The sequence below is a fragment of the Pinus tabuliformis genome, chromosome 4_1 (genome assembly GCF_031772625.1).
Source record: "Pinus tabuliformis cultivar Carrire ecotype Pingquan chromosome 4_1, CPIR1, whole genome shotgun sequence".
Lineage (NCBI taxonomy): Eukaryota > Viridiplantae > Streptophyta > Pinopsida > Pinales > Pinaceae > Pinus > Pinus tabuliformis.
Window position 1 is genome coordinate 401,110,229 of NC_142303.1, and position 10,122 is coordinate 401,120,350.

The 10,122-nt window shown below is 35.9% G+C and overlaps 1 long non-coding RNA gene across 2 annotated transcripts; it reads right to left on the reverse strand.

Moving 5' to 3' along the window:
* Positions 1-4,978: 4,978 nt before the first annotated feature.
* LOC149176002 (uncharacterized) lies at positions 4,979-8,915 on the reverse strand. 2 transcript variants are annotated; one of them, XR_016258608.1, is made up of 8 exons: positions 8,745-8,915; positions 8,126-8,470; positions 7,554-7,702; positions 7,389-7,452; positions 5,967-6,022; positions 5,651-5,719; positions 5,270-5,374; positions 4,979-5,065 (listed from the first exon to the last, which is right to left on the reverse strand). It is a non-coding gene; the product is annotated as an uncharacterized LOC149176002 (long non-coding RNA). The 2 variants fall into 2 exon arrangements; XR_016258607.1 differs by lacking the exons at positions 5,270-5,374; positions 5,651-5,719; positions 5,967-6,022.
* Between the last annotated feature and the right edge of the window lie 1,207 nt (positions 8,916-10,122).

Consider the following 10,122-nt stretch of genomic DNA (forward strand, 5'->3'; position numbering starts at 1 on the left):
GGGGAGTTAATGAGTGTTGGTGAAAACTCTTTGCTCATAAAAAGAGAGTGTTAGCTTTCAAGATTACTCTAAAAGTATTTACACCACGTTGGGGGTGCTTCATCAGATGTGAGGTGCATGTTGTATGGGTAGAGCTTGATTCATTCATGATGGAATTTCAGATTTGGTGTGGATTGCTCATTGGTTGCTAGATGTCATATAGATGCTCGATTGGCATTCTTCCTTGAAGCATTGGAGATCTTTAGACAGGCTAATGATATCTATATGTTGGCCACATGAAGGAGGTTACTTGCCTAGAGATCGCCTTACAATGGAGGAGGATCATTTGGCATTCCAAAGAAGGGCATTGAGCCCTAGATAGCAATGTGTCACTTAGATGATTAGATGGAATCTTAGAGTTGACTTGAGGATGCCTAAGTTGTAACAATGATAATGTAGTTGGAGTGGACTCAAAGGAGAACTTGAACTGCAAGAGGTGTTGGAGCACTAGAGCCCTTGGAGGAGGGGCATTGGACCTTGGATGATAAGCATCCTTGTCTTTGAGCCTTGCTTGTGGATTGTTGGATAGATCTATTAATTGGAGAAGCCACGAGCATTGACATAGTAAACCTATAAATAGTCACCCTTCATGGACATAGTCACCCTAGACCTTTTTTCCTTTAATAAACATATTAATCTAATCCCGGACATAAAACTAGAAATAAACTTACCTAAACCTAGACCTAGTAACCCTGGATCATGTAACCCTTCATAGATAGATGTATTGAGCTGAAAGGAACTTACACTCTGTTAAGGATTTAGTTTTTGGAGATCTTATCATGTGTCACTAGTAGGAGAAGCGCTTCACATTTGTGAACCTACTTGTATCTTGTAGTTTTCTTGTAGTGGACTAGGTCCACTTTATTTCTAGTCCTCCCTTCACCTTTCACATAAGAAGAGGAAGGAGAGAGTAATTCTCATTATTCATGCTTGAAGAGCTTACATCTTATATTTCTTGGGTTTAGAGATGTAGGAGTGCTCATCCTTTTCTTGTATTCACTAGCTAGGGTTTTGGACAGCTTGAAGGGTTGCACCAACTCATTTTAAGTTGACAATATATACTTGAACTTCATCCTATATATATATAGTTCTCATCTTTCCTAAATTGTTTTATTGTAACAATAATTTTCAGATATCATTGTCTACATGGCTTGGTAATTTCCAACACTTGTATGTCTTTCTAAATTGACATAAGTTGAAGTTTGAAGTGTTAAACATTTAACACTGATATTGAAAAAAATAGGACAGAATTTATTGCTACAATTACTATTGTTATAAATCGATTTTCAAATCTGATTTATGCATTCTACAGGTTGCCCTAGAAAGCAGAAAATTGTAACAAAAGTTTTGGTATCTTTTCTCTTCAATTGCCTAGCAGATTGGGGTTGTTTAGAAGTGAAATTTCTAAAGTTATATTATTAACTCTAGAACCATAAACTTCTACAGGAAATGCTAGTTCATGAACCTGATCGCTTGACAACTAGTTCTGCTCATATACAACGCAATTGACAGTTCCAAACAAGCAGATTGAATAGTGATTAAAGAGGGAAAAGTTGCGTGAGCAGCCCTTTCAATTGTTAATTTTGAACAGCTCTTGCCTTTCAATATTTTAGATTACATTCTAAATCTGTCTATAGTTAGTGGGTTCCGCCCCCCCCGCTCCGGCTCCCAATCCGCGCTCCGGGCGGGAGCGACTCAGGAGCGGGTCGGGAGCGCGCTCCCTAAAAAAAAAATCGCTCCCTGCCTTTTCGGGAGCGTTTTGCCTTTTTTGCAAAAAAGTTTTTGTGGTAATGTTTGAAATGCAATTTTTTTTGAAAGAAACAAATAATTTTTGAGTGGGGCAGCTTAATGATCAAGTCTAGGCCCTAGCATTGATATGCTATTCATGGTAATGTTAAATTCTTAAAGTAAAAGGATATCAATTTTACTTAAATTTTTAACATTACCATGAAATGACTCAGGATGTTTGAGAGTGGTTCCGACCTCATTGGATTTCATATGGAGAAAGTAGAATTTTAGATTTCATTCAAAATCCAGCAGGCTTATCAGGATTTCAGGATTGGGGGATTGCAATGTTTCAATTGAATTTTGTCATGTATTAGGGTATGGAACTCGTATTTAATCAAGAGCACCAATCCCTCTATGTACCTTGATGTTAGTGACATTGGTTGTCGAACTCCTCTATCATGACCCTCCTAAAAATGTACGCATCACTCAAACAAAATCTTGACCTGACATGCTATGCTTGTTCTATCTTATGTTAATGCTTAGAGGGTGATATTAATGACAAAGATCCCTATACAGATACAGAGGTAATGACAAAGATACCTCTAGATATTAATGCTTAGAGGGTGATATTAATGACAAAGACCCTGATTTTCCAACAAGACTAAAAAATTAGACATTTCTCGTGGTGGCAAGAGGCCCAAGCATAAGAAATAGATAATAGATTTACTTCTCTTTTCTAGTTTCTAATAACTTTTATAACTATTGACTCTTTCATATTTATTATGATTTTTTTTAAACAATATATGACAATTTAAGTTTGAAGTTGGCAATTATAACTCATTAGTAATGAATTATGAATATGATGCTTCATGAAAGTTGAAAGTTGTTTCATTTCATTTCATTTTATAACATTTCATTTCATGTTAGATATTATTTGTTGTAATGGTTACACTTAGCTTACAAGTACAACTTTGGTGATCAATGATGATAAATGTTATATATTGAATTTTGAAAGCTTGAAACTTTATGATTGATGAATCATGAGACTCAATATGTTGTATGTTACTATGTAACTAACTTGTGGACGTGGTTGATGAAGATTATAACTTCTAGATGATTGTTGTTGTATGGTTCAATCTATGTTTTTTTTATGTTTTTTATATCTAATTCATTATTCTACATGTTTTTGTTGACATATATGTATCAAAATATAAAAAATATATATATTATATAAAAAATGCTCCGGGATTCGCTCCCAAACCGGGAGCTTCTGAAAATGTCGCTCCCGCACCCGTTTTCGCTCCCGCTCCCCGCTTTCGCTCCCGCTCCCAAGTAACATTGGATAGAGTTTTGAGCTATAGCATCTAATTCTTTTTCCGTACATATTGAGAGTTCAATTTTGTATACTCGATATCCTCTTTTTCAAGTGGTGTTTGTAGATTACCATATTGAGATTATATTGTTCTTATTGCTGTTAAGAATTTAATGTCCTTGAGATTAGGGTTTCAATTTCTAAGCGTAGACATTGCTTACCATGACCCAAAAAATTTGACATGATATCAGAGAACATTTTCTAAGATTTCCCATACTTGTGTACGGAGTGGTTTGTTCCCTGTGAGATAAATTTGTTGGAGGATTTCAGTGGGTGTGATGCTCTAAACTTCATGGATTGATATTGATTTGTGCCTTAGATAGATTGTTCCTCTTATAGGTTGGGATGGGTGTGATGTCCTAGTTGCTTGAGTGACTAAAGTCAATTTGTATGATCTTGGGAGTTGCAAGGATGACTAGTCTCAATCTTATCAAGAGTGTGAATGTCTAGTAGGCATTTCCATATTTACACCTTGCAAGTGCAGACTTCAAATGCCATCAGAGGAGGCTGACCTTTGATGTTTTGTGGAGACAAAGGTTGCATATCCTACTAATGTTGCTCTTTTGTTGGAACACCATAAGAAGATGGCCAACTAGAAATGACTCGTCCCTCATTTGGTGAAGGACCATTTGATTTCTTGCATTGCAAAGAAGAAGTTAGCAATGGAGATGTATGATGCCTCGATCCCTCAATACTAGAGTGTGAACATCTCTCACAAGATGCTATTAAAGAACAAGCTCATCGCCATAGACCCGAATGATACAAACACAATCTACCTAATAAAGATTAGTGAACTTGGAGATCAACTCGCTACTACCAAGCTGAAGGTGGAACATGAAGAGTTGGTGTCTATACATTTACTGGGCTCTCTTCATCTTGGAAACCATTTGTTTGAGGTGCTTATGCTCATGAGAAGCTTCCTAACTTTGAGAAGCTTTTGGATGATTCCATCCAAAAGGAAACTATACTAGAGACTATTTTGACCACAATGGAGGAGATCGAGAATCTAGCCTCAATGGGAAGATGAGGAGAGGAGGCAAGAAACAAAGACTTGGGGAGGCTCAAAAGGGCGAGGAAAAAGATTTAGATTATTCAAACCAAAGGAAGAAAGATCGGAGTCACATGAAATGTTTAAATTGACACAAGATGGGCCACACTATGCATCTCTATGTCCTAAGAGGAAAAAAAAAAGAAAAGTACAAACAACAAGGCTTTCACAAGGAGTGCCTTTCCACTAACACCATTTCTGGTGTATAGTGGTATGTGGACAGTGGACCATCTAGGCACGTGATCTTCAAGATGAAGGACCAAAATTAAATGTAGCATACACAACAAGGACAGTGGACCATTTCTAGTGTAGGATGGTATGTGGATAGTGGACCATTTCTGGTGTAGGGTGGTATGTAGACAGTGGACCCTCAAGATGAAGGACCAAAATTAAATGTAGCATACACAATAACTAGCCAACATAATAATCTAGAATCATCTATAACTTCCAAGATAACCTTGCTACTATAGTCATCTAATCAATTAGTGAAATTTGGGAAAAATAGAGTTCTAATTATAATTATAAGAGCCCACTAGTTTACTAAAAAATGACAATTAGTAAATTAACTATATAACTTACAAGTTTAGTTCTTTTCTATAGAATAACCATTTAACAAAGAACATGAAAGAATGAGAATCTACCTGATTCAAACTGTTAATATTCTTGTCATCTCTACTTCTCCAAAATGCCATCTCTCTTTGCAATGACTGCTAACAAAGATTGAAAAATAATTAGTCTTCGTCACCATTCTAATTATATATAAATGATATAAGAAATTCAAATAAACAAACCTATGGAAGAAATCAAGGGGCTCTTAGGTTGAAAGAAAAAACATTCATTGTCTCATCTTCCCTCAATGGGGAACCCTCCTTTTTAGCCTGTTGCAAATCAAAGTTCATTTCAAGTCATTAGCTAGGACTACAAAAGAAAATCCCTTCAATATGAAATCAAAGTAATAGTAAAACCCTTGCACTTCATTCTAAAGCCAATTAATAAATAAAAAGGTATAATCTATGACCAAAATAATAAATAAAAAAAATTAACATATGACCATGAAACAACATTATGTCTACAACTCTTACAGTTCTATGCAGACTAGGTAATTTAGCGAACGAAATCATCTATTGGACTACTCCACTCACATGGCTCTCCCCTCTACCCATCTATCTTTGGTTCTGTTGTACATCCTACAAAAGAAAATTAAATCCCTCAATGAGTACAAACAACAATATTAAGAAAACCCTCAAACAAAGCAAACATAGGTAAAAAATGCAAATAAGTCAATCTAACCCTCAAAAATTAAAATTGAAATCACAATTCACAACTATGTAACATTGCTTTGAGAATCATCTTCAGAAACATATTTACTTAAACTTAATGAAACAAATTTCTAAATAACTACACCATATTAGACCAACTTTTTAAATGATTTAACCCCATTTTCTATGGGGTTAGTACTTTACCTAAACGAAGAGTATGAAAAAATGAGGCAGACAACTATATAGATCACCCTTCACTGAGATTGCAAGTACCTAAGTAAACATCACACAAAAAGAATAAGAAAAGCCCTCTCTCCTTCACCACCATGATGATGCCATTTTATACGCTCTTAATAATTTCATTGACAAAAAATGTAAGAATAAACCTTATGTCTTCTTCTTCCTCAAAGATGCCAAAAATAAGGAGGAGTAAGAAAAGACCTCTCTCCTTCACCACCATGATGATGCTGTTTTATAAGCTCTTAATAATTTCATTGACAAAAAGAATGTAAGAATAAACCTGATGTCCTCTTCTTCCTCGAAGTTGCCAAAAATAAGTATTCTTCATCCTCTTTCCTGCAAACTAGTTAGAGACAGAAACACCATTTACTAGACACATATAGAAACCACAGCTCAAATAAACCAACATAAACCTAAGCACTGAAGCTTCTACTGTCAACTTCTTTGCTGATGTCAAAAGTGTTGGAAATAATAATTACTCTAGCATGGAGTGAAGTCCAGATTCAGAGTCCCAGTTGAGTTGAGTAGTTGAGTCAATGTAAGTTGAGTTGAGTCTAATATTAGCAGTTTGAGTTAATTCTATATTTGGAAAGGTTGAATTTAGCAAGTTCGAGTTAATTCTATATTTGGAAAGGTTGAATTTAGCAAGTGTGTGCATGTTAAGTTATTTTAGGTGAATCGCTAGTTGAAAAAGGTTAAATACCTTTCACCGGGTCCATTGTAATAATCAAGTTTTTGTGTGATCAATAGAGAAGACCTTCTGCTCTTATGGCTTTTGTGTGTTAATTTTGTGTTTCTCCTCTCTGCCTTTCCAACAAATTGGTACCAGAGCTGAGTGGAGAAAAAACCCAAAATCCAAAAGCCTGTGTATTCAGAGAGGTGCAGCCGCAGTGTGCAGAGAAAATTAATTTCAAAAGCCTGTGTATCCGAGAGATGCAGCCGCAGTCTGCAGAGAAAATTAGTTGTTTATTATCTGTTGGAGGAGGCGTGAGCAGCCGCAGCTGCCGTCAACCACTATCGCGAGCGTGCCGTGGAGAGAGGCCGCAGCGAGCCGTAGCTGTCAATTTTTTTAAACAGAGGACCGCAGTCGTAGGGTCATAAACCATGAAGAACTACCGCCAGCAGGAGCCGTGATCAAAAGTCGGGGCCAAGTTAGCCACCGTAGTCACCTTTGCAAAGAAGTCCGCGTGCAGAGTCAAAGGTTTCATTGTGAAAATTATATGGTGGCGAGCGCATGAAAAATTCGGCGAACGAGAAATCAACCAAAAGTTCAAGGGCAAGTTTAAAAGTTATAAAATAACTTGCGGCAAGGTTAAAGGTTTTTAATATTCAGGAAAAGAGGCATATTAAAAGGCATCATAAGAAGAGTCAAAGGGTCTCGTGTTTTTGTTTAAACTGATACTGAAGTTTTAAATACATGTTTTGGCATCCTTCTTAAATACGTAACAACTTCTTTGAAAGTGTTATGTTACCATATGAAAAGTATTAAAGGGTTTGTATTATAAAGGTTTTTGCTGGAGTAAGTTTTTTTGGTTTGAAAAAGTATTTTATAAAAACAAAAGAAAAAAAGCAATAAGTAAAGCAACTACTAAAGAAAAGAAGCAATAAGTAAAGCAACTACTAAAGAAAATAAAAGCCTCATATGATAATTAAAATTTTCTAAATTATATACATTAAAGACATTATCTAAACGAACACAAACCTGCACATCCCAGCTTTTTTTATCAACTCTTTCCATGACGGTCAAAAAGCAATAAGCAAAACAGCTGCCAAACAAACTAAAAACTATTATCAACCAGATGACAACCATCCTGTACATAATGTTAATTAAAAAATTCTAAAGACAAACTACTTAAACAAAACAAACCTGAACTCCAAAGCTGCTCTTGTCATCTTCTTTTTCAATGTCAACCTACCTTTCAATTCATTAGATAGTAAAAACTAATAAGAAAAACAACTTCCAAAAAAAATAAACATTTCAACTTATGTGATATTGTCATCTCATCTCCACAAAACCTGCGAACAAAAATTGAAAGACAATAAAGCTTTACCACAACTTTAATTATTATAAATAATATAAAAAAAAAACCAAACAAAAAAAACATGAAGCTGTTAAACTGAAACAAAAGCATCCCTGATCTCATATTTTTCCGATATATATTTTTCCTCAATGGTAATCCCCTTCTTTAATGTAATACAAATCAGATATATATTTTTCCTCAATGGTAATCCCCTTATTTAATGTACTATAAATCAGATATTATTTCAAATAATTCGCTAGATCAAATCAATAACTAAAAACTAACCAGGGAAAAACAAAAGCAAAATGCATGCCCAGAATGACCATCAATCAGGGCTTATTTTCTATCATTGGCTAAAGCCAAATAATAACCAACAACTGCCAAGGGAAAAATAAAGAAAAAATTAAAATTAAAATACCTGCCTAGAATAACCATCTCTATCTCTGTGGATTGAAATTCCCTTCACTGCGAAATCGAAAAATTAGTAAAATCCTTCCGATCAATGGTAAATCCTTTGGATTTGCGACAGGTTCCGTCCGAAATCGAGATAAGAAATCAAAAGTCTTAAGCTCTCCCAGGGTCGTCCGAAATCGAGATAAGAAATCAAAAGTCTTAAGCTCTCCCAGGGTCATCGAAATTGTGAAAATTTTAAGACCAGACATATTCGGGGTTAGCGGCGTTACCAAATCAAGAATGACCACGAGTTGGTATCAACCAGGCGAATTTCGTTCCGCGTTCAGACGGGTCGGTATTATATTCTGCCCTCTTGAACACATACAAGAAGATAAAATGGCCTGAGCGAATAATGCAGACACACGGCAAAAAAATTAACAGAAACTAAAAGTTAACAGTGCGAAATCAGGCATCTCACAACTAGGTTAATCATCTATACCACTTCTGGTTAACCTTCGGCTTCATAAATCATCATAGTAAAATTTTGCTGAACATATCCCTAAGCAATATTTTATGGTCGGTTAGCAAAAAACATTTTAAATGGGTTGACCTCGTCTTCTATGGTATTTGTGCTAGCAGCGTACCTAAAAATGAAGCGCAGGGCTTAGGAACCACCTTTTTCTACCATCGCACATACCAGACGTACTTGACGGCAAAATAATAATCATTCGTCCTATCCCTGCAGTTTGAGTGAACACAGTTGATGACAGAGAGCCTGCACAGCTTTTCCGAAAAGGAGAGGAACAAATCTCAAATAAATCAGAACAAACCTTATTGAAATTTGGGCTTCGAAAATCATTTTAGCGAAATCCTGATGAAAATTTCCTAAGCAATATTTAACGCCAGTTAGCAAAAGACATTTTAATGTGTTGACCCCCATCTTTTCTAGTATTGGTGTTAGCGGTGTACCTAAACGGAGTGTAATAAATGAAGCCAGGGGTTGTACGAACGACATTGCACGTCACTTACCTTGGAAAACCCTAAACCCACACGTACTAGTCGCCAAAATAAAAATTATTCGTCCTCTCCCTGCAATTTGACTGCACAACATTTATGAGAGGGAAAAGGAACAATCTCAAATAAATCGGAACAAACCTGAGTTTCTCGGCCTTCTCCGGTCATCTAGTTCATTTATGTCGAACTCCCTTTTTTAACTTCTTTCAATTCATCAACTGGGTCGAAACCGATAAGCAAGAAACTACAAAAAAAAAAACCACAAGTTGCCATAACACCAGAAAACAGCTTTTAGTGCTCTTTATGCATAATCATTATCCACCGAGCGATAACTATTATGTACATAATTATCATGGTAAAAACCATGCGAATGATTATACATGAAAAATAAACGCATACTTGGTCCTCCACTTTACAGAAATCCGAAATCGTGCAACATCCTGCAACAAAACACTGCCAACAAGCCGCATCTAGTTGATTCGATTGAACGCCAAGAATGAAGAACATGGCTATATAGGACGTATCATATTCTCCATTTCTAATTCGTCATCTCAACTCCCGAAATTCAATGCAAACCAAACCATTAAGCATTTATGAAACAAAACTATATATAGAAACAAACAAGTGTTCATGTGTCATTTTCTTCCTCAATGGTAAGCCCTCATCTGTCCCTGTTGCACATCAAAGTTCATTTTAAATTAGATCAAAACTAGCTTAGCTTTACCTAATGGCTTAGACCTCTATGCATGGCCACAAGGCAGCGTCCCATTAATACGTACCTCGTTGGAAATTCACAACAATCAAGATAATAGGTTCCATGTCCATCCATCTATCTTCTGCTGTACAAACTGCAACTAAATAAAATCCTGAGCAAACAATGCAAGCAAAAAGGGCAAAAGAACACAAGGGAAAAGATAAACCAACTAAAATCACCAACCATGATAATCCAATCCAAACAAATGGAAAAACCAAGAAATACGAAACGCATGGCCATGCAGTGATAAAAAA